Consider the following 21387-nt stretch of genomic DNA (forward strand, 5'->3'; position numbering starts at 1 on the left):
TATCTATGATTTCCACTCTGGCAGCCATCAACTGCAGGTAGCTATTGAGTACTTAAAAAGTAGATAATATAATAGAGGAACAGGTGTTTTAATTGCATTGAATTTTAATTCATTGAAATTTAATAGCCACGTGTGGTTAGTGGCTACTATATCGGACAGCACAAGGCTTAGACTTCTATATCTGCTTCAGAAAGCCTCCACTCTAGCCAAATGGAGTTTTTCACTTCTTGCTTTTTTGCCTGTAAGTCTTCATGCCTGCAGAGTGCTGCATACGGCTGAGTGGTTTGTGCATTGCAAAAAAAAAAAAAAAAAAAAAAAAGTGGTGGGGGTGGCCCAGAGAGCCAGAAAGTGGAAGTTGAAATTAAGCCAGCTCTTGCAGGAAGGACAAGGCATCTTTTTCTAATTCACCCACCCAGAAGGGAAACTTGCTCTAAGGTGCCTTTAGGATAGCAGTGTGCCTCTGTACCACCCCTCCTTCTTATCCCCTCTCTGGATGAAGCCAGCATGCCTTTTGGGACTAGCCCAAGTTCCTGCTTGCTTACAAAGCTTCTCCTTCCTCTGACCTTCCAGAACTTTCTTTCCTCTATGAGATGTGGCAGAGGCCAGTAGTTAAGAGTTCAGTATGTGAAGCCGTGTGCCTAGCTGGAATCCCAGCTCTCTCACTTACTTGGTGTGTAACCTTGGACACCTTTCATCTCTCTAAGCCGCAGTGCTCTTAAGTATAAAATGGAAATGACAACAATAGTGCTTCTCTCATAGAAAGTAACTGAAGAATTCTAATAAGTAAATGACAATATGGTTAGGTTCATAGCATGGTTTCTGGCACAAAGTGAGCATGGATTGCATGTTTATTTACTCATTCTTTCTTCAATAAATATTTACTGAGAATCTACCATATGCCAGCTGCTTTGTCAAGCTCTGGAGATCCAATAGTGACTAAACATGGATAAGATCCCTCCCTGTCTGGAGGTGTATCTTAAATGGTGACACAAACTGTAGAGCTACAACTGGGACAAGTCCAAAGGAAAGATCCTTAGTGCTATGAGAGCCTGTTTTAGGTTTTATCTGACACAAGGAGATCAAAGAAGGCTTTGCTGAGGGTGGCATGTTTGAAGTGAGATTGGAAGGAAGATAAATAGGTGTTGATTAACTGAAGAGAAGAGAAAAAGGTGTTCCAGACAGAGGGAACAGCATATGCAAAGGCCTTTGCTTGATGGGGCTGGAAATTTCCCAAAAGGAAAGCAACAGAAAGAATTGGATGGGGCATGGCATAAGACCAGGCTGTAGTGGTTGGAGGAATGCCCCGGGCAGAATCTTGTAGGCATGCAAGAAAGAGCAGAGGAATGACATGGTCTGCTTTGCTTCTCCGCAAAATCTCTCTAGTTTCTGTGTGAAGAATCAATCAGAGAGTAGACAGGGTGGAAGCAGATCTGGAAGCCACCGCAGCTCTCCAGGCAAAAGACGATGGTGGAGGAAGAGACCAAAAAAAAAAAAAACAAAGTCTGGATTTGAAAGTTATTATTATGTTCCTCTTATCCAAGAATTAATGACATGCTAGTTTTTGATGGCTAACACAGTTTTGTATTTCTATTTATTCAAGTCTCCTATGACCATCTGAAATGCCCTGCCCTGGTGCCCCAATTAGAGGATAAGATCTTTGTAGGCAAGAATGTTTTCATGTTTCTTTGTAAAACTTACCTAAGCAAATCAGACCATGCTATTCCTCTTCTCTTTCTTCTGTGCCTACACCCTGCTTATAGTAACTGCAAAAGGAATAACTGCTAAGCCATTTTCTAAATTTCATGAACCAGTGAGAGGGACAACAGTATGAATGGATGAAGACATAACAGATTGCAGAGAACATAATAATGGAAACCTCTTTTTCTCTTTGTTGCCAGGGAAACCAGTGCAAAAACTAATAAGGGGAAAGAAATAGACTCACAATTTCACTAGAAAAGGAGGAAAACTTCTTTTCCAGGTGGGCAAATCTTACCTGAAGGAGGTGAGTAAAACCAGCATAACAGTACTCATCTCCCAGGGGTGTGTATACATACGATGAAAGACAGGATCTAACACTGATCTTCATGGGTATACTACATGCAGAAGTTGCTCTTATTGTTGATCGAAACAACACAAAATAACTGAGCTCTTTCTTCCTTATTCTCTTCTCAACTTCAGACTTTCACCTTAGCTTTTTGTTTTCAGGAGAAAGCAACAAAAATTCCAACATAAGGTAACCAGAAGGAAATTGCTCTGTCAAACAACAAGAGTGAAATCTGGTCCAGCATCCTGGTCTTCTCCAGGAATGTCCGGGAGCTCAACTATGTCATCAAGAATAAAACTGTTTTCTGCTCTCTGTTTTGCACCGTACTAGGCTCAAACCCAAACTGGTTCCCCTCAAGGTCATAAGGTAAATAGGGCAGCCCCGGCAGGATCTTGGCATGGAAAGGAAAAGCCCCAGAGCAGCAAATAGGGTGACATCCCTTGTCTTTCCCCAGAGAAAAAAATGAAAAACTTCTTCCCATGCCATGAACTTAAAACTCATCCCTTTCCATCTGACTGGGCCAACAGAGGTCACATTGCATCTTCCCAGACCAATCACAGCACCATGAGAAAATGCCGTGTTCTGATTGGCTTAGACTAAGAGTTACCGCTGGGACTGGGGATACAGAGGTTTCCTGAACAAAATTGGGTGCATTCAGAAGTAGAAAAGGTAATCAAGTATACCCTTATAGTAGTGAGCTACTTTCTAGAAAAATGAGATGCCTTGTAATTCACCAAATTCCACTTCCTTCATCCATCCATTCACTCACTCACTCAGGAAATATTTATTGGGTGCTGATTCTGCGCCAGGGACCAGGCAAGCTTATTCAGGCACCTCAAGAATTTTTCAAATACCTCTGCACATATTTTTCATTCACTGGCCACATATGGAGGCAAGTAGCCATATAAATAGACGGACGTATTCATGTGGCACATTTTCAAAAACCCACGCTCCTAACACTCAGTTCTCACATTCAGATCTTCATAAATCTGGATTCCACCGGGACCAGGTCACGATATCATTTTAGGCCATTGTCAAGAAGGATTTACGATGGTTGTTTGCATGACCCAACCATATGCTGTGGCTGGGGAAATACTCTGGTTAGCCTGCTTTGACGTATGTATTGATGACAAAGAAAGTTACACCACACCACAGGAAAAAAACAACATGAAAACACTCCCAAATCTATCCGTAAGCTCCCTGTAGAAATAATGACCTTCCTGGTAAAATCAAGAGATGATTAAAAGTAATTAACGGATACTTCTCAAAAAAGACATAACAATCAGAGGATCTGGAAGCCAGCTGTCGTAACATTTCTTGAGAATAAGGTGCATTTTATCGACTTCATGAAATGCATGCCTTCAGCCCCACAGCAGAAGGCCAGGAAACGCAGATCTGACCCAGAGATAATGCCAGTTTTCTGTTCTTATATCCTTTCAGCACAGAGCTCAAGTCTTAGAAAACAAGGTGCAATTTTCTGAACTGATGTGATGTTTTCTTGTGTGTGACCTGACAAATGAGAGTGCCTTACTTCGTGATCTGAGGGAACAGGCCCCTTATCTTCACAGATACAGCAGTCACTCGATTCTAGAATGAAGCCAGGGAAAGAAGGAAGACAACAATACTACTATCTATATTGCATAGGTGGATATGAAGATTAAATAAAATACTGACCATATAGAATATTAGCAAGGGCAGGGAGTGGGGAGAGGGGTTGACCATAAAACAGCAGCTTGAGGGAAGTTTTTTGAGTGAAGAAACTATCCTCTATCTTGGTAAGGGGGGTGGTTATATAGCTGCATGCATTGTCAGAGATCATAGATCTCTACATTGAAAAGAGTGAATTTTAATTTATACAAGTGAAAAAGTAAATAAGATTCCCTAACACATACTTTTAAATTAATAAATCCTTAATGGAAAGCTAATTTTTAAGATTTACCTCGTCCCCTCCTCATATGCTGTTCCCATTGTCTGGCACAATTGTCTCTGCCATCCCCTTCATTTGGTTAGTCCTGACTTGCTTCCTATATCTCAGCTTAGCCACTTCCTCTTGGAAGCCTTCCTAGAGACCTCCTCCCCAGGCTCAGGTTCCTGCTTCTCTTCTGTGCTCCTCAGCACCTCCCACCTGGGACTCTGTTTACCTGCCTGGCATGTCCATAGACTGTGAGGTGGTGAGGGTGGGGAGCTAAAGTCTTGTTTGCTGTTGTATCCTAGCATCCAGGACAGTGCAGGGGCCATATGAGGGAGTAGAGAAATGTCTATTAGGTGGATGGACGTGTGGGCAGGTGAATGAAGGTTGGAGAGGTTATAAGTGAGGAACAGATAAGGCCCGCTTTGACATCTCAACTTAATCAGAATTCTTTACCTTGATAAGGAACAGGAGCCAACTTGAGCAAGCTTAAGCAAAATGGAAGATTTACTGACAGGATATTGAAAGAGCTCTGGAACTAAATCATCAATGTGTTACCAAAGAACCTGGAACCATAAAGTAGATCGCCCCTGGAAACCCAAGTGAATTGTTTTCTCCATCCGTAATTTTCATTTTTTTTCCCCTGCAGATCACCTTCATTGTTCTCTGTGCCCCAGTTTTGTTCTCTCTGTCCCACATGTACATTTTGGAAAAAGATCACCCAACAAATAGTTGTCTTCTCTTCTGTGAAGGAAAATAGCCCAGACTAATCAGCTGTTTGTAAATTCCAGTGCCCAAATCCTGGAAGGCAGAATCTGATTGCTTCACTTTGGGTTGGGTCTTTGCCTGCCCATCAATCAACTTTGGTCAAGGTGTGGAGTCCCACAGCACACACATGGCTGTCATAGTTAACCCATGTCTTAGAGAAGTAGTGTTGTTTTTGGGGTTGAGCAGACACTCTAATTAGTGATCACTGCTTTCACAGACAAACTCATTAAGGTAATCCCCCTCAGGGTCATCTGCTGGTGTTCATGCCCTTGAATGTAGGCAAGACCTGTGATTTTTTTTTTTTTTTTTTTTTTTTTGAGATGGAGCCTTGCTCTGTTGCTGGAGTGCAGTGGCACGATCTCAGGTCACTGCAACCTCCGCCTCCCTGATTCAAGCAATTCCCCTGCCTCAGCCTCCCAACAGCTGGGATTACAGGTGCATGCCACCACACCTGGATAATTATTTTTGTATTTTTAGTATAGACGGGATTTTACCATGTTGGCCAGACTGGTCTCGAACTCCTGACCTCAGGCAATCTGCCCACCTTGGCCTCCCAAAGTGCTGGGATTACAGGCATGAGCCACCACGCCCAGCCCTGTGATTTTCTTTTAATCAATAGAGCATGACAAAGGGGACAAAATATATATGATTACATGTATATAATTATATAAGATTGTAGCACCAGTCTTGCTGGGGTCTTTCCCCAACTTGCTTGCTTTGATGTGCCAGGTGATCATGTTGGAAGACCCTCCATGTCAAGAAATTAAGGGTGGCCTCCGGTCAACAGCCATAAAAAATGGAAGTTCTCAGTTCTACAGCTTCAAGAAACTAAATTCTCTCAACAACCTCAATTAGTTAGAAAACAGATTCTTCCCCAGTCAAGACTCAGATGAGACCATAGCCCCAGCCAATTCCTTGATTGCAGTTTTATGAGACTCTAGGCAGTGGACCCAGTTAAACAGTTTCTGGACTTCTGACTTACAGAAATTGTGAGATAATAAATGTGTGCTGCTTTGAGTGGTCAAGTCTGTGGTAATACTGTTACACAATAATAGAAAACTAATACAATTCCACAATACTTTTCAAATAAAAATACTCTGAGAAGATTCACAGGTTCTCAGTAAAAACTTGTATGGCAACCTCTGAATCCAGGTCACACTGTTCTAGATGGTCAAAGGAAGGCATGGTAGCTATACCCAACAGCAGTTGAAGGGGTGTCCCAAGCCCTAGGCAGGGAATCTCCACTTATACAGTTTAGGATATTTAACTTTGATCCTCCAGCTGCTGCCAGGATACTGATATATTCTATTGAGAAACTTACTCTCAGAAGATCTAGAGGTGAGCTCATCTGGGGGCTTTAAGGTATCATATTTAAGATGTTGACCTCAGGAATTCAAGAGTAGTGAGCCCAGAGACAGCAGGTGAGTGGCTCAGAGAGGAATGTGAGAAGAGCAGGTGAGGAAGGGCAAGCAGACATCTACAACTGTGTCTACAGTGTAGCTTTGCTCTACCTGAACTAATTGTGCCCTTAAAGATAATGATCTTTGGGCCGGGCGCGGTGGCTCAAGCCTGTAATCCCAGCACTTTGGGAGGCCAAGGCGGGCGGATCACAAGGTCAGGAGATCGAGACCATCCTGGCTAACCCGGTGAAACCCTGTCTCTACTAAAAAATACAAAAAACTAGCCGGGCGAGGTGGCGGGCACCTGTAGTCCCAGCTACTCGGGAGGCTGAGGCAGGAGAATGGCGTGAACCCAGGAGGCGGAGCTTGCAGTGAGCTGAGATTGCGCCACTGCACTCCAGCCTGGGCGACAGAGTGAGACTCCATCTCAAAAAAAAAAAAAAAAAAAAAAAAAAGATAATGATCTTTGGTGCTGCTAAGTAAGTTGGGTGTGGGGAAATGGGTCCTCATCTCTCATCCTCAACTTTAGTTACCGTAGGTGGCTAGTACACCAGTCATGAAAGACACCTGGCTTCTTCTTCATGGAGTAGGGAGTTTTGGCAGTGCTGGAAACATCCACACCATTGTTCTAGACTTTACTGCTAAAAGTTGCCTGTGATATTGGTCAAAATTCCAGATTTCTGGACCTTTCCTCTAGAATTTCTGCTTCAGTATCACTAGGTTGATCCCAGGAATCAATTTTTTCACCATCAGGGAAGTTTGGAAAACTGCCGTACATTAGTGTTTATGGAATCTGTCCCCTGTGATTGCAATAGTTCTTGCTAATGTTAGAGAGGCCATGGTGGTCTAAGATTGGAAAATGATGCATACCTGCATACTCTGCATTGAAGGCTCTGAGACTAGACAAAGAAACCACTGATGCCCAAGTAATCATGTGGTTGGGCTCTCCAAGATTGAAGCAACCTTGAAATCTTATTTGCTTTAGGGTCATGATCAAGGACAGACAGAACTTGACAGTCTCTCTTGAACAAATGGGCCAGGAAGGCTCCTGGCAAATAGGTGTTCCATACCCCATAAAACCACATGGTTGTTTGGTCTCCAAGGAGCATGATTTACACAAACACAATCAGTGAGCCAAAAGTAATACTAGAGGAATAGAGTTCTTTTACTCCTGTATTTTGGCAATAAGAAAGAAGATACAGATCCTTGCAATACTTACTTCAATCTCATTTCTTGTCTTAGACCTTCCCTAAACCCTGAAGTTACACTGGAACCACCCCAGCCCCCAATACATACACTTACACGCACACAGCACACACTCACAAAACACACACATGCATGTATATCCAACATACACACCCTACATGCACATATTTGCATGCCCTTGCTGTGTTCTGAAGATGGCACTTTGCTTTCCCCCCTCCTTTTTCACTTGATGTCTTATTGTGGAGATTGACTCAGTTTCTCCCACCCTTTATGTCAGATTCAGTCATCCTGCCGATGGTGGCTAAGAGGTAGAAATGGAGCCTGTACCCGTAGGATTCTCTCTACTAGGCTAGGGGAGAAAAGATGAGCCTGGGAATACTCCTTAATCCATTTATCCTATCGCATGAGTATTATTACAGGCAGGTGAGAAATCTGCCTGCTTAAAGACAGAACTTTCTGATCCCCTGGAGAAAAGAAAACTAAAACTGTTCTTTTCCTTCCATTAGACTGTGAGCTCCACAGTAGGTGGTCCTGGGCCCTGTGATCTGCACCTCACTAGGACCTAAACCATGCCTCATACTTAGCACAAAATCTCCTAGAAGGAATTATTTGTTGGGTAGTTACTATGTAGAGGTAAGTAATTTATATGTATTGATTAAATTTTGCTTCAGTCCATATCATTGCAGAGTATAAGTTCTAAGATAATACTAAGAGCACTCTTAAATAGTTACCTAATTCTTACCAAGCGCTGTTCTGAGTTAACAAATATTACCATTTGATCCTCACAGAAGCACCATGAGACAGATCCCATTATCATCTCTGATTTTCCATGTGGGACAAGCACAGAGAAGCTCTGTTGCTTGGCACGTTTGCAGTGTGCAAGTGATGGAAGCTTTTGGGGATCCAGTCCAGCTCACAGTCCCTGGTCTCAGCTAATGTTAGCCTGTCTCTCATGGTGTTGTGGGTCAGAACACATTTCTTGGATCTAGACATTTTGACCTGACATTTGACTCTGCATTTCTAGCTACATGAGCTGGGGCTGCTTACTTAACTCATTCAAACCTTAGTTTCCTCAGCTTGACTGGGCATGGTGGCTCACGCCTGTAATCCCAGCACTCTGAGAGGCCAAGGTGAGTGGATCGCTTGAGGTCAGGAGTTCAAGACCTGCCTGGCCAACATGGTGAAACCCTGTCTCTTGACTAAAATACAAAAATTAGCTGGGTGTGGTGGCATGCACCTGAAAGTCTCAGCTACTTGGGAGGCTGAGGCACAAGAATAGCTTGACCCCGGGAGGCAGAGGTTGCAGTGAGCCTAGATTGTGCCACTGCACTCCAACCTGGGTGACAGAGCAAGACTCCATCTCAAAACCAAAACCAAAACCAAAACCAAAACCAAAAAACAAAAAACAAAACAAACAAAAAAACAACAAAAAAACCCACCAAACCTTTGTTTCTCCAACTGTAATATCAGAAAGAATGGCCATAGTGTCCAACAAAGTTATCTGACATTATTTTGGTAAAAGTTTTCTGACTCAGAGAATTGTTTTTTCCATGGAGTAAAATTTCAGTGACACTCTATTTGCATAAAATTATTAATAAATTATTAATAATTAATTAATAAATACCATCTCTTCGTCAATTAAAACGAAAAATACTGCTGTTACTAGATCAGAGTATTTGATTTTGACAAGACATGTAATGTATACTTTGTCTAGAGGCTAGGAATATATCTACGTGATTTCTGCACTCAGAAATCAGGGCCATCATAAAGAAGATCACCTTGGCAAGCTCCACAGCACGTTTTTATTAGTATTTCCTATGTCTGTGGTGTAAGAGGAAAATACACTTATGCCTACAAATCGAATTGCATTGACCTAAAATATTGCTTGCATATTAAAAAGTCCAAATTAAAACAAAAGAAAACAAGTTGAATTTGCAGACAATTTTCTCAGTCATAGATGGATTCTGCCTTATTTTTATCAGTTGATGCAGGTTTTAACAAACCATTTAAAATTCCTAGTACTATTAAGATATCTTTTCACATGCCTGTGACATTAGCTGGGAGAACTCAGCTACGTGAACATGAAGCTCTAACATTTTATGATTCAAGAATCCAAAAACAATTTGTTTCCTAAAAACAACCAAAAAAGAGCATGTTTTAAGAATAAATAGATAAATATCCAAGTGCATCATTGGGATATTGTATGTTAAAGCTAGCCATGGCAGATCTTTCTGTGAGGTTAATCATTAGTTTCTGATATATATTGTGATTTTTTTAAAACTCATTTTCTTGTATCTAAAATAAACTTATTTAAGACACAAATGTCCTGCTTAAGCTTATGTACTTTGGGTGTTTTCAGTCAAACGTTGCATTATCAACAATTATTTCTCTACATCTCTGATAGTTCAATCTATTTTTAAAATTGCCTTCCTTGTCTCAGAGAGAAAACTCTTTCTCCTTACATTCCAACAACTGTTCTGTGACAGCTCAGTGTTTGTTGGAGACAGGATAAGGATTCTGATAGATCAACCCGGCTTGTACCTTGCAGTGCAGGCTCTTGCCTGTCTGCTGGGACCTAGGGCCGGTAGAGCTGTAACTGCACAGAGAAGACTGCCTGCTTCTTACAGGCTGGTTTTCAATGTCTGGGAGAGTTTAGTTCTGCTCTGCATCTTCTGCCTCAGCTGGAATCCTACGTGTATCCTATCCCATTCCTACCAAACCAGTGTAGAACACCAAACATACCCCCACAGTTCGACCCTTTTTGGCAATCTTAGAAACTCAAGCATAGAGTTCAGAGAAATGTGAGCACCTGTATGAAGGGAAGATGGGTACAAAGGAATGAGTGGGGGTTCCTCTTCACCATCCCTAAAACTGTGGCAGTATTTAGCAGCATCACTGATAAGGCCGGTCTCAGAACTGTGCAAACATCTGCCCTGCCTGGCTCCTCAATGAAAAAGCTTCTACCTCTTAACAGATATTTCCACAAACTCACTGTCCACCTCCCTGTTACAGGTTAGTAAACTGATCAAGCCTTTTATTTGAAAACATGAGGCGACAACTCCTTAGTTAAATAATAAAGAAAATTCAAGATACCAAACACACACCGAGGAATGAAATAGCTACATCAGAATAACAGATTCTGAGGCAGCATTAGATTCTTTCTGGGCATGTACGCAGTTTCAATTGAGTGTTCATTTTCCCTGCAACTCAATTTTGCATCCTGAGTTAAATGTCTAAAGGTAGAAGACAGACAAAGAGATGACTTCCCGAGGTTCCTTCCAGCTTCTAGATCTTGGTTCTAGAGTTTAAATTATTTTGTTCTTAAAGTGGAACAGCTTATTTCTAAAACATTAAATGTGTGATACAGCAGAAGAGTTAATAGTCCTTGAATTTATTACCTCCTTCCCCCTTTCAAGAAATATCTGACATTCTCTTTCAGAGCAGGGGTAATAATCTCATTCCTCTCAGGATCCACAGTGCTAGGCTTAAAGTAGGGGTCTAGCATATTCTGATCTGACTTGAAATCACACATTTGGATCACTTAATAGTTAAGTTCCTTACAAACCTTAAGCATCCAAAGAGGGCTGAGGATACATCTTTGAAATAGATTACTTTTAAACGACGTAGATCTATGCATCCTGATGCAGATAGATCTCTAAGAGCTCTTGAGGAAAAGAAAGTATGGAATGATACTTTCATCATATGATTTGGATTATGTTGTTTAAAAGAGAAGCAACGCCAAACTATTTGTTCCTTAGGTCTGTATCTCTGGATGCAGATGTATTAGAAAAGCAGCAACAACAGGAATGCTATCCAACGCACTGACGGCAGCCTCTAGGAGAGGACGGACTTTGAACTTCATCTGGCCTTTGTGTTTTTAACAACCAAAATTTATTAATTCAGGACTTGTGTTCCTAAAAGTAAGCAAAACGAAAAAAGGAGGTATAACAAATTTCTTATCACTAAGAGAATTCAGAAAAAATAAGTAGATAGGTCAATGTTACACAGTTTATGAAAGCAAGGTGGAAATGCATAAAATCAGAGTGCCGTGGAAAGGATAATGTTGGGGCATTTTTCAAATGCATCTTGTTCTAATGTACTCTGAAAGGTGGTATAAATTAGCAGAAGTCACCCTAATGCACAGCAAATGCAAAAGTAGTGGCATTTGAAGGAGTCACTTATTTTAAAAACAAATCTTAAAGGAACACGTTTAAACAGAAGTTAACATAGATGTGTATTTATATTGAAAAATAATTTTCATTTTTGAAATACATTTCCTTTTTGGAATTTAATAAGCAGGTGAAAGAGATTTAGACTATAAAAGGAAAATTCAACTTAAGTGTTAAAAAATTTGATGTTAATGGTTTTTGTGGGGATTTGAAAATTGTCAAAAGATTTTGATGAAAATCTCTCCCCATGAATACTTAACAAAACATCTACAAAGAGAAATTTTGTCTTGGTTGAAACTGGAATTTTTCCACCCACTCTATCAATATCTTTTTTCTTTATGATTTTGTTTAATTAGTATAATATTATTTTATTGTGAAACATTTCATGGCCACTGCAGAAAATCAGAAAGTACAAAAAGCAAAGAGGAAAAAATGAAAGTATTCATAATTTAACCAGAAATAATTATTTTGGATTATGTTTTTGCTAACCCTCTTATGCATGTATGTATTCACAATAAAAATGATATTTTTCAGAAACAATTTTAACTTAATGTATTGGAACATTTTTCGTGTTATTGATTATCAAATATTTTAAAACTTGGAGACAAGAAGGCATCCTGTTTATCAAAGTTCTCTAGTTGAAAATTCACTCAATAAAAATCATTTGTAATCTCAAATCACTCACTTCATTTGATCCTCCCAAAATCTGGTGAGGGAGGAGGTGCAGACACAGTTGCAGGGAATAGAGCCAGAACTGTTAACATTCTTGGTGAGACAGCAAAGTCAGAGAGTGCCCATGAAGTGTCACTTGGACACAAAGTGTCCAGGTTCATAATCAGCTGTTGAGTAAAGGAGACAGGACCTGACCCCAGACCTCCTAATAATAAATCCCAAATCCCCCCTTCTGGACTATCACACTCCCATGGCTTTCTCCCTGGTACCATTCAGGATTCTGTCCAAATGGAATCTCCTCAAAACCCCTTTCCTTTCTCACCTTGTTCCTTGCTGTGTCTGTGAGGACCATGACACCAACTTGGTTTCCACCTGTAGCCCAGCGCCAAGCACAGCATCCGGTATATAGTAAATGCTCAACGAAGGTTTGCTGATTGAAGACCACACCATGGCGCCACTGGCTCTCAACATGACCACAGTTTGGAGAGCTGTCAAAAGAGATGACGAACACAGGCTCTGACAAGCTGGCATATCTGTTTAGGTTAATCTGAGTAAACAGACTGAATCAATGTACTGGTTGGATTAAATTAAGTTCCTTATTTTCATCTCTGGGGAAAATCAATAAAACAAAAGAAGATTATGAGAAGCAGATAAAACAACCATTATTGAACTAAAACCCCAAAATAATAGCAGTTGATTTTTTTTAAAGTCTGTTTTAGTGAAGAAGCAAAAAATTGATCAGTGGTTTTATACTATCTAAATAACCAAATGACAGGATAACTAGACTCTTGTCGCTTCCTAATCAGCTATTTCTATGTGTATGATAGAAAATATTGGAGTACATCTTTGCAGTTTGTTTATTAATTACTGTCCTTATAAGAAGGAACCAATAGGAAGGCCCCCTAGTGGTGAGTTACCGATTACATCGCTTTTTGGTTGGCACGTTGAAAATTTTTAACTAAAAACAATCCTATACACGGCTGCATTTCTGTTTAAGCAGTATTTGTTAAAAGCACCCTTTTTTTAAGAAACCAGTTTTTCTCACAAATGTCTAAAAAGTTCTACATTTGAAACATTTAGTCTAAGAATTCTTCGTCTTTCTCATGTTTACAAGCATAAGTAGTTCCTAGATAAAGCTAAAGGAGGGCAAAACTGTATTTCTCTGTCTATCTTCTTGACTACTTGGTCTATTTTAAACTTTTTCTTTTTTCTAACTATTTTCCCCAGTAATAGTCACCCAAAGAAATGTGTAGGCACAGTATATTACTACATATTTCATGCTGAAATGTCTTTATTAATAACTTTTCTCCAACTTAAGTTAGTCTCACTAGAATAGTAGTATAGCTTTAAGTTGATACATTTGAAAATAATTTATTTGAATATATGTTTATTTAAAACAATAACTGGCTTCATTTTCAAAAATACATGTACAATTTGAATACTGTTGGAGCAAATGTGATGTCACCAGGAATTATAATACTGAAAGAAGTTAGTTCTCAAATCTTAAAAACAAAGCAACAAAAACTCAACTTACAGTTTTTAAAAATATATGATATTTTTATTTTGAAAAATAATGTCAAACTGTATACATTTTAAATATATTTAATTAATATTTATTCTAAAATCCATTTTCTTAAAAATGAAATGTAATATCTGAAGCCTTTGCTGTAATGATAATTATTGTTTTCTGCATTGAGTGGAAACATTTTAATGATCCTTTTGAAGGATGCAGTAAAAACAAAACACGCAACCTTCAACTGATTCCACCTTTGTATAAAGTAACTCTTCTTTTGAGATTCACATTTCATCTGCAGACTGATATGATGCCACGGCATTTCAGGAAATGTAAACACAAACAAAAGATAGTAATGAAAAATGAGCGACTGCTGGGTTTTATTTTGTTATTCTAGTACTCTTCCTCCAGTTTACGCAGCTTATTTTCACTAAGCTTTGTTACCTCGTTTTGCGTATTGTATTCCCTTCAATAAATGAGTGGTTTTGATCATTTTTCAAAAATGAAAATGTACATAGGCCATGTATACTCATATTTTTCTGAACCTGGACAGAACTATGCCAAAGAAAAGAGAACACATCTTTCTCTTTCCGAAACATAGCTGTGTTTCATTGCTAAATTTTTATACATCATAATTTCTAGAGACCTCTTCTTAAATTGTCATTAGCAGAAGGTCATTCTGGCCATTTGAATTATTGTGAGATTTTTCATGTACGCAAAAAATAGAAAAAGGCTTCCCATTCAGGTATTTCAGTCGCTTTCCTAGTTTTAGTTGATATGATATACTTAACATTGGAGCCATTTAGAGATCACTTGTGACTCAATTAAGGCAAGAATGAAAAACATTTCTTTAAAAGTTCCTTGAACTCAATTAAAGGGTATTCCTATCTCCTCCTTCTCCCCTTGCCCTTTTGTGGGAGATGGCATGTTACTATGAAATATTACTGCCTTGCTTTGGCAACTTTATTTTGGGCTTTAGTTGTGGAGGAAGTGGAAAATTTTAAACATTCTAACCAAACGGATTAAAGAGACCACCTCTGTGCTTCCTTTGCCTGGGGTAAAAGGTCAATCTCTCACTCACTTCCAATCTCCTACCTTCCCCCAGCCAGTCGGCAGTCCCCATGCCATGTTGCATGTATGGACAACAGGCCTTGAGGTCTTTTCTGTTAGAATATATAATCGCCCAGAGTTAGAAGTGGAAAATGGAAGCCTCTGATCATATGCTCATAAAAGGCAATTTCAGTGTCAGACCAGTGGACTGAATAAATATAGAAAGGATTTATTATGAAGTTCTGTAGTGATGTTGGCACCAACAGCAAACTGCTGGGCAACATTCTATAGCCAAAATCCAGGAACAAGCACAAACATTGAACCACTGTGTTCTCAGTGACAATAAGGAGAGTGGCTTTATGATTGGCTGGCATGGCCACAAAAGACACATGCTGGCATGTTTCAGGACATAAATGATAGACCTGCTGCTGGGAGTTTATAATTATTTAATCAAACCCAGACTGCAGGACCTGGAGACACATTGTTGTTCTCCCAAGAGTGGAAAAAGGACAGAACTCAAACACTTGACAGTCTCCAGGGGGACCTGGAGGGGTCTGGGAGTGTGGAGGTGTGTGCTTTCCCTGACAAGCCAGAGACCAGCCCAGGCCTAATAAAGGGTCACTTCCCTTGGGCTACATCTCCCTTGCAGCCAGGGCTGGTAGGAGCTGAGTTACCCATCATCCTCTTGATGTGCTGATGGAAGTGGAATTAATTATATCTCCTTTCATGGAAGGAAACTTATGTCCTGCTCTGAACAGGAAACCACTCATTTGATCCAACTCTTTCTCCAACACACACACACACACACACACACACACACACACACACACACACACACACTCTTACAAAGGACTCCTGCCAGCTGCTTGCATTGTGTGTACATAGTTTTAAATCCTTGAAGACTAAAAAGCTCCACTCCATTCAACCCTCATCCCTGCATTTGGAGAGTAACATGATGGACATGCTGTGGTCATGAAACATCCCGTGGCACTGGATGTTTAGAGACCGGGGTCTGGGATGCAACTGGACTTTGTGCTCCAAATCAGCCTACAATTCCATCCCAGCCTTATGGAAAAAGAAAGTTGGGGATGGGGATGGGATTGAGACTTTCACAAGCAGTGATTGTGCATTTTGGTGAAAAGAGAACAAATTACTAAATTAGATTAGCATTATATTTCATTCCTAGCCCCTAAGAGATTTGGAAATTTAAATAAGGTACTCTATTGAATTCGGTTGTTACACGTAAACTTTAAGTTTCTATTTTAATGCCCCAAGAAATAATGCATGAACTGATGATGTCATGAGGGCATGGATTTTTTTAAGGGATATTAAGTTAAAGCAAACTGGCTTTAGAGAAAATGAATTCAACGTAATCTTGATGTAACTAATCAAAGTACCAATTCTTTTATTTCTCTTTCTGTACAGAAATGCTTTAAAGAGTGGATGCTACCAGCCAAGCAAACAGGAATTCCTCCCTATTTCTTCCTTTTTGCAATCCTATGTGTAATCTTCACACTTGGGATACCATAAAACATTTATAGTTACTCAAATCGATATTTTTCTTCTCTAAATATGATTTTTTTCTTTAAGTAACTATGAACATTGTACAAGTGGCACATGGATACATTTTCATTGTAAATAAAATGGTGAAAGAAGTGAGAGCCCCCTCATTGCCCCCACTTTGTGGTTCTACTCCCTAACCCCAGAGGTAGCCATCATAATAGATTGGGTGTGTAGATTTCTTTCCCCCATATGTTCGTTCTTTGAAAGGAACAAATTTCAAAAACAAAGTATGGAAAATATTTAACCTTCTGCCACGATTATTAGGTTTTGATGTTTAAGAGGGAAAAATGCCCAAACACATAAAAGTGGAAAATCCCCAAACAATTTGGTAAGATATGCATTGTAGATTTCTTCATTCTGAGAAGTCCTCCAAAGGTTTGACAGACATACTTTTGAACACATGTAAAGACATCTCCACTTTTAGAAAATAAACTAAAAATGAGGTCGATTTTTAAAAAAATACAAAATATTTTATCAGTTTCCAAAGGAGGGAAAAAGAATCAGAAGGAAAAAAATTAAACCATATTTCAACTACTCATGTCTTATGTTCAACCAGTTTTGTCTTTTTTTTTTTTTTTTTTTTTTTTTCTGCAGTGCATTGGCATAATTCTCAAACAGCTTCAGGAGTTTGGGGATTTTAAACACAGTCTCTTGCCATGATATAAATGCACATTTAAAAAATTGTTGTTTGTTTTTAGCTGGCAATTTAACAGAATAATAATCTTCTTTTATTCCTTCTTTACATACCTTCAGTAATGCTAAAATAGTGTATATAGCATCTATAATTAAACAAAGATGTGGACTTATTTTATAGGTTGCAAACGTTCTAATTTTGTTTTATAAATGAATTAAGAGGAATTTAAGATAGCAAAAGAGGTTGAGATGATGGTAATGAACAGTATACTTAAGTATAAAATGATCAAGCAAACACAGTAATGAAATTATCCAGAGCATCTTGAATCTTCCCTTTCATGTCTGTCCTATGAAGATCCATGGGAATTTCCGTGCTCATGTTGCAAGCACCTCCCCTGACTAATAACTTATTGTTTACAGTTGCTAGCCTGTGCTGAATTTCTGTAAGGGCATTAATTATCAAGAATTCCATTTTCTGTTGCCTGTCTGAGTAAGCTTAGAAACAGGACGACATTTTAAATACACCTTTAGGCTATACTCTGTCTTTGCATGATGCTAAATTCAGAGAACAAAGGACAAACAAAACTAAAAAAACCACCAAGCCATTTCCTTGGCACCACATAGTCAACTAACCCAGCCAAAGTATGGAAAGCTCACGTTTTATTTGTTGTGTGTGTGTGTGTGTTTTAAATGAGATCCAGAGAGAGAGAGAGAGAAAAGAGAGAGAACTCTGTAGCAAGAAGACACATGGTAATTCTACTTAGAGGGTGCTGTGGGTGAAATGAAATACCCAGTCCTCGCCCATGAAGAATACACAGCCTGGTACAGAAGACTAGATAAATTGCATAAGATGAAAACATAATTCTGACCACAGTCAATAGAATGAGATTCATACAGTAAAGTTCTAAAGAAACTTCATGGAAAGAACTATTTCTATGTTGTGTGTGTGTGTGTGTGTGTGTGTGTGTGTGTGTGTGTGTGTGTGTTGTGCTGTCTGTCCATCTTTAACAGGAAAATGGAATTGAGTGATAGTTCAGTGATTTTCAACTCAGCCATTTTTCTTATTTTAAAGAAAGGTTTCTCTAAATATTAACAGCTTCATTAAACACATTCCCTCAATAAGCATTTCTTCAACAATTGTAATGCTCCAGCAATATATTGGTGAGAGAAGTAACAATAATCAATAGGACAGGTACAGTTTGAAGGACATTTGATAGAAAAGGAATATGAGGCCCAGAATAACATGTTCTGACAATAATAATTTTAATCTGGAAATCTTCCTAGGCATTATCAGTGTTGCAGGGGAGTTTGAAAATAAGAGGGCAGTACAGAGATGGAGAGGGCTCACTCATCAAGTTTGGGAGGCAGAAGGTAACAGAGGGGGACACTCGAACATGGCAGTAAGTGCAGGAACTCTTACAGGTGGACAGGAGTTATCAAGGGAAGGGACAAGGGGAGGAGCTAAGCTGGGGCACATGTAGAGGAAGTCCAATAGTCACATCAATGGGAAATAATGTTTGACCAGTTGTGACCAGTGTTATTGTTTTGTTTGCTTGCACAGCATAAGTTGTACTTCTTTGTCCTTTTCTGGAAATTGTGAAGGTGAATGTCATTTGCAGCATGCATTTGTATAGTGGATGGAAGTTCTCCATGGACCAGGCTTTCTCCAAGGTAAATCACTGCTATAACTCCAGGATAGACAACCACATCTGGCTCTGAATGGGTGTCAGTAAATATAAATGTGGAAGTTTATCCACCGAGTACAGTCAAAATGTGATTTCCTTTAGTTTGAATTCATTGTTGCCGAGTTTACTGAAGTAAAGGGAAAGAATTCTCTACAATTTTCTATTCTGGTACCACAGGAAGTAATTAAAACCCCTACTTGAGGGGAATGTCTGTTTTTGGCCTTGATCTTGTCATGTTGCCTAAAAAGAGTTTGGCATCAGGATGAATTTCAGAGGCCACAGGCCAATGAGTGTATCCAGTCCTGTTGGTGGCCCTGCCTTAGGTGGGTGAACACACCTGTGGAGGTGTCAGTGGGTTCTTTAATATCACCAGGCTTTTCCTCCAATGGAGAGAGACTTGTTGAAAAAGATAAGAAACGTTTTTGTAAAATTCGCCTAAATGTGGCTCCTTTCTTTATTAGAAATATAGTAGTTTCATTTCAAAGGAGAAAACTCTGTTGCCTATTCTTCAATGTTGAACAACTGAGGTGGCATTTATGGGTTCTAGATCAATATTATAAAGTTAAACATGAACCCTGATCGTCTTCTTTTAGCTTTAACCAACCAGTGTAGCTAATTGGCTGAACTAGACTTTGCACTGAGTTTCCTTTGAGTTAAAGGAGAGCCGGGCGAATCTTCCCAAGAGAAGAGCATCTCAGATTTCTGCCCAAACTCTGACCTACCTCATTGCTGGAGGCTTTTAAAAGAATAGAAAATTTCAACTTTTACAGCATGAATTTCCTTTAGGGCTTCCAGTAAGACTTCTGTGCAATACCAGCTATAAAGGAGAAGAGGAAGGAAATTGGAAAATAAGGGCTAAGAAACTAGATAGGGGATGGCAAGTAAATATCAACTCTGATTGATTAATGGTTGCTGCTAGGAGCACTGGGTGGGAAGGATCAGAAAGTTGCATCTGGGGTCATTGGAAAGAGCACCATGATTGATGATCACTGTCTGACTTAGCTACAGAGCGGGATATAGGCCCGGATGCAATGACTTGCCCTCACCAATAGTTGATAACATCCCTCTGACTCACACGTCCTATGAGTCTACATAGACAGAATTTTCATCTAGAAATAATAGATACTTTTTCAAAGATATAAGGATATCAAAGATGGCAGATTATAGAAAATTAGTGACCAAGCCCTTTCTTTAAGACTGCTGAGTCTACTGCGGAGGCCAATAAGGCACATAACTAAATAGACTAGAAGACCAAATACAGGGGTCCAAAAGTGACTAATTCTAAGTAGGTTTGGATGTGGTTTGTCCCTGCCAAAACTCATGTTGAAATTTAATGGCCCATGTAGTGCTGTTGGGAGGTGGTACCTTTAAGAGGTGATTAGGTTTTTTTTGTTTTGGTTTGGTTTTTGTTTTTTGTTTTATTTGTTTTTTTGAGACAGAGTCTCTGTCTCCAGGCTGGAGTGCAGTGGTGTGATCTCAGCTCACTGCAGCCTCTGCCTCCCGGGTTCAAGCGATTCTCTGGCCTCAGCCTCCCAAATAGCTGGGACTGCAGGTGCATGCCACCACACCTGGCTAATTTTTGTATTTTTAGTAGAGACAGGGTTTCACCATGTTGGCCAGGATGTTCTCAATCTCTTGACCTCATGATCCGCCCACCTCGACCTCCCAAAGTACTGGAATTACAGGCATGAACCACCAAGCCCAGCCAGTGATTAGGTTTTTAAGATGGATTTCTTGAGAGGCTGGGTTAGTTTTCCTGGGAATTGATTTGTTCTCATGAAAGACAGAGCTTCTCCTTTCTTCTGCTTTCTGCCATGAGTTGAAGCAGCTTGAGGCCCTCACCAGATGGGCTGCCAGATCTTGGACTTCCCAACCTCCAGAACCATGAATGAAATAAGCCTCTTTTCTTTAGAGATTATACAGTCTTACATTTCGTGTTATAGTAACAAAAATGGACTAAGGTGGCATGGGGAAAATGTTCTGGAAAGGAGGGAATCAGAACTTGGCTTTAAAGGTTGAATAGTGGTCCAAAAGGCATAAGGGAAGGAGCAGCAGGAACCCAGATGAGCAAAGGCCCTGAGATGGAGAAGGTCATGGTACATTTGGAGTCCTGAATTTGCTGAAGCAGCAGAAGAAAAGAGTGAAGTCTTGGAGGGACGACGAAGGTGGAAGAGGGAGCTGCAAACATAGCCAGAACCTTAAGAACTACAAGAATTTGAATTTTACGCTCTAGGCAATGGGGACCTATGGAAATCTTTGAAGCAGAGGAGTGTCTTACTCAGAACTGTTCTATTAAATGATTATTGTGCAGCGGGGTGGAAGCTGGATTAGCAGGAGAAACCCTGGAGACAAGGAAATTCAATTTAAAGTCTACTGCAAGAGGTAAGGAGGGCTTGAACAAGGTCAGGGTCAGAGGCTCTAGAAAGAGGAGGTTGGGCACATGCCCCTGTGGGACAGGAAGCTAGGGCAGCAGTGGCAGCCCTAGAACACCTCTTGTGTTCCAGGCCAGCAGGGTCTCTCTCTCAGTCCCAGACCTACACTGTGCTTCAGTAGGGGGCAGGAGGGCAAGCGATCTTGCTCTGGGGGAACAGGTCAGCAGGCTTCTGTTCTGAGAAAAATATGCTGACCTTTATCTTTTTCCTAGCACCTTGACACCAACATGACCCTGACCGACATTTTCCTTTTTAGTCATGGCTGTACTTTTCCATTTAAATAAGATGCAAGCCCAGCTCCATGGGGATTCCAGGGAGTCTGGAAAGGTGAAGTCATCTCCCG

General features: G+C 40.0%; 1 long non-coding RNA gene across 1 annotated transcript; it reads left to right on the top strand.

The window, feature by feature from the left end:
• The first annotated feature begins 10095 nt into the window (after positions 1 to 10095).
• Positions 10096 to 20964, top strand: LOC115899499. Its single transcript, XR_004059196.1, has 3 exons — positions 10096 to 10339; positions 18489 to 18598; positions 20846 to 20964. It is a non-coding gene; the product is annotated as an uncharacterized LOC115899499 (long non-coding RNA).
• The last annotated feature ends 423 nt before the right edge of the window (positions 20965 to 21387 follow it).

Source organism: Rhinopithecus roxellana, chromosome 1 (genome assembly GCF_007565055.1).
Source record: "Rhinopithecus roxellana isolate Shanxi Qingling chromosome 1, ASM756505v1, whole genome shotgun sequence".
Classification (NCBI taxonomy): domain Eukaryota; kingdom Metazoa; phylum Chordata; class Mammalia; order Primates; family Cercopithecidae; genus Rhinopithecus; species Rhinopithecus roxellana.